This window comes from Nicotiana tabacum, chromosome 8, assembly GCF_000715075.1.
Source record: "Nicotiana tabacum cultivar K326 chromosome 8, ASM71507v2, whole genome shotgun sequence".
Taxonomy (NCBI): Eukaryota; Viridiplantae; Streptophyta; class Magnoliopsida; order Solanales; family Solanaceae; genus Nicotiana; species Nicotiana tabacum.
Genome location: NC_134087.1, coordinates 6,684,801 through 6,688,714, shown reverse-complemented (window position 1 = coordinate 6,688,714; position 3,914 = coordinate 6,684,801). Strand labels below are relative to the sequence as shown.

General features: G+C 37.9%; 1 pseudogene; it reads right to left on the bottom strand.

The window, feature by feature from the left end:
• Window positions 1-546: 546 nt before the first annotated feature.
• Window positions 547-1,401, bottom strand: LOC142163534 (uncharacterized; annotated as a pseudogene).
• Window positions 1,402-3,914: the final 2,513 nt, after the last annotated feature.

Genomic DNA, 3,914 nt, shown 5'->3' with positions numbered 1-3,914 from the left:
TCTTTAATTGTTCATAATGGCCTTATTATGACAAAAGCAAAACACATATCTCCAAAATATCTATAAAAGGGAGAGAACGGATCAATTGTAGGGACACGAAATACTATCTGAATATACCGATTTACTTGCTTTTCTTCTGATTATCTTATTACTAGCCAAATTACTTCCTTTCATATATTCTTTTGATTATTAGTAACCCGAGTTCTTCTAAATTAAAGCTTTGACCGAAATCCAATTTTTTGGTTAAACACTAACCTTGTTCAATATGATTTACTTTAACTTGTAGGAGTAAATAATGATTTCTAATTTCACTTTTTACTTTTCTTATTTTCGAGAAGAAAAGGTAACGAGTACTCGACAATCTACTCAAGAGAGAATTTTTTGGATGCAAAATTTCAGGACTTTAGCCTTGAAAATGTCATAGGAAGAATCAAAATTAAAGGGACGGTATCATCACATTTATATACTATAGCATTATTTTCTTTTTCTTCTGATAATGGAAGCGGCAAATTTTCCTCTACTCCACCAATTAACGCTGAGAAACTGTTTAAAATCCAATATCCTTCTTCTTTATTGCAAAGGACACAATTACATGCATGAATTCTCAAAAGCGTCAAACATTAAGCAAAATCAGAAGCTTCTCGTCTCAAATCTCTGTAGAATCTTGAAATGAATTCATCAGCTTTCTCATCCACGTGACTGTTACCCTCTCCATCTCTAAGAGGAAACGGCGAATCAGTTACCTTTAATTGCCTCACAGTAGGAGTTCTCCCAAATCCAGGCAAAGCAGGTGACGCCGTTTCCACTCTGAATCATCTCCAACGCCTTCAACACGGCCGCGTTCACCATTAAAACGTCGTCGTCAGTTGCAGGTGCATGGTGATGACTGTGCTTACTGCGCTTGTTGAGGTTAAAGGGAAGGTGGAAAGCAGGGCTGTTACTGCAGCTGAATTCGTAGTACTCTTTGGAAGATAAGGTGGAGGAAGGACATTGGTGGCCGTAGGTATTATTATTATTATTATGGTGGAACATGAGGTTTTGAATGGCGGCTTTGCTAGCAATTTTGCCACGCTTCATTAATAAGCTGAGATCAAACATTAGTTTCCTCTTTGATAACCCTTTCCTCAGCATGAAAAAGGCTACTCGAACTATTTTCCAGAACTTTTTTGCCATTACTGGTACATTTTGATCCATTCTCTCTGTATACAAGTAGTATATATCAGGTGCAGACTTCTTTTTGGTTTGTGGATTTTTGTTTCTTCACTTAAGAAGTAAGGAGAGAGAGTTGGTAGAGATGTGAGTTTATGTGGAAGCAATATATGAGAGGTCTATATATAGGAGCCTTCATATAGAGGAAGAGGATGCAGTGAAGTATTCTATAATGTTTATGTTAAAGTTGACACGTTTGGGCACGGAACATGGATATTAGGAGTTGATTCAATATTCTATTTGTTTAATTATTAAAGGAGGAGGTGTTGATTTTCTAGATCCAGCTTTAGGAGAAGTACTCTTTATGTCATTGTCACTCGTCAAATAAATTTGCCATTTTTTCCTCTCCTTTCACATGGATTAATTGCAAATTTGAGGTCAATTCCGAATTGCTTTTAAATTAAAATCTTTTACGAGGAGAACATATTGCATGCAGGGAACTTCATGTTTTTGGGTGTGTTTGGAGCGAAGGAAAATATCATTCACTAAAAATATTATCCTGCAAAATAAATAATTTTCTTACTTATTTTGTGATATTTGGCTAGTAAGTATAAAGTATAATCCCAAAAGTATTTACATATAATCTAGAAAAATACTATGGTAAAGAATGGGCATAGTGGGATAGGAGGGGGGTCGGGTATTCGAGGCTGGAGGGGCCAGAAGTCAGGGATCGGGAGGGTCGTGGGTTGGGGGTCAGGGATGCATGGGGCCACTGGTCAATAGTTGGGTTCGAGGGTTGACGGGCGAGGTCGGTGGTCGAGGTTCTGGGTTTAGCGTTCGTTGGTGGAGGGGGGAGGGAGGAGGGGTGACCGGGTACGAGGGAGGTAGGTGTGGGTCGAGGGTTCCAGAGGTGGACTGAGGGTAGAGATGCGGAGGGTTGAAAGGATAGTTTAGAAAAAAAAATTGCCTCCTCTTAATGGGGAGTCATTTTTCTAAAATTGAAGAAAAATAAATTTATACCAAAAATATTTTTCAAATATTTAAGACATTAAAACATGAAAAAATAGAAAAATATTTTTCCTCCATGTCAAACACTCTTTAACTTAGTTATTTTTGCAACAATGGCGTGCTTAAATTGCAAACAAAGTTTTTGGACGGATCTTGTCTCAAACTTATTAAGACTGCTGCATGCATGAAATGATAGCTAAATTACCCATATAAATTGTTACTCCATTCAATTCAAGCCTTGTCATTTACCTGCTCTAATAGCTTATTTAACATAATTTTCTTCTTACCAAATTATGCTTATTAATATTACCTATATATAAAAGATCTTTAAGAAACATGATAGTATAAAAAAAATTTATTCTAGCTTCCAAAACGTACCTTAGTTGTTTGATTTGTTAGTAGTATCCAACTAGTGTACTTAAGTTTACTTAGCAAGGGAGGTTTCCCAAAAGCCTAAACAGCTGTCTCTTCTAAACAAAGAAAGGAATGAACCCTCCCCTCTATGCAAATTACCCTACGGCGAAAACTCTTCTTTTTGTGGAAAAAAGAAATTGTGGACGTACCCACGAACAAAACAATCATTAGAAAGAACGAGCACTTTTGTTTATATTTTATATTTGTTTGACCAAAAAAGTACGAGATATTTTTTGGTAAACTAATTAAATAAGAAGATAGAGGGTAAATCTTAATTAAGAATAATTAATTCTAGATATGAGATGAATAATATGAATAGAAAAACATAGCTGAGTATAAATGCTGGCAGTGATTATGGTCAGAATTAATAACACGAAGAAAGATGCATTAAGTAACATTAAATGACAATAAAAAGTAAATAAAGGAAAAAGAGTCACCCAATCTTGAGTGAGGCGGATCCTCCGTTATTTGATAAAGATGAATGATAGACAAATACAAGAACCTTAGGACCCTTTTTGGGTCTGACGGAGGTATGAGATCATAAATCCTCTAATCTTTAGAGATATGTTTTTTCTATTTTCTAGAGAGAGTGAGTCCCCCTTTTTTGGGAAGTCTTCTCTTCCTATTTATAAGGGGTATCCCTAGAAAATCCTAAAAAAGTATAATTAGAGGGAATATCCGGTAGAATATTCCCTTTGAGGATTCATAAGCAAACTAGTTGTTATATCTATCATCACTGCCCGACCTCGGCCTTATTGATCTATGTCCGACCTCGACCTTATTGATCTCTGTCCGACCTCGGCCTTATTGATCTCTGCCCTACCTCGGCCTTATTGATCTCTGCCCAACCTCGGCCTTATTGATCACTACCCGACTTCGGCCTTATTGATCTCTACCCGACCTCGGCCAATTGTCTCTGCATATGTCATAAATTTCTCTGATATGATTTTGACCCATACAGTTAGTCCCTCTTCTTATCGAGGTCGTCTTTTGGTCGAGCTCGGTGAATGGACTTCATTAATTGTAGTTCGAGAAATTCGGATGGGGAGGTTGACTAGTGTGGATCGCGGCTGAGAGTACCACTCTTCGGGTCAAAAAGTGGTATCCCCGCGGGCTGAACTTGAGCAGAGTGCGATTAGGGCCAATGACTTGAGTGATGAGTTAATCAAGAAGACGGTAGAGTTGGAGAAGGCCGGCGAGGTCGGGATGGCAGCTTTGGCAAGGACGGCGACATCGGAGGAGGTCATTCGCGTCCTTAGATCTGGATGGGCAATTCGGCCCTTGTAAGATGCCTTTTCTGATACTTTTGATTTCGAATGCTACTTTTTGCTACTCATTCCTTA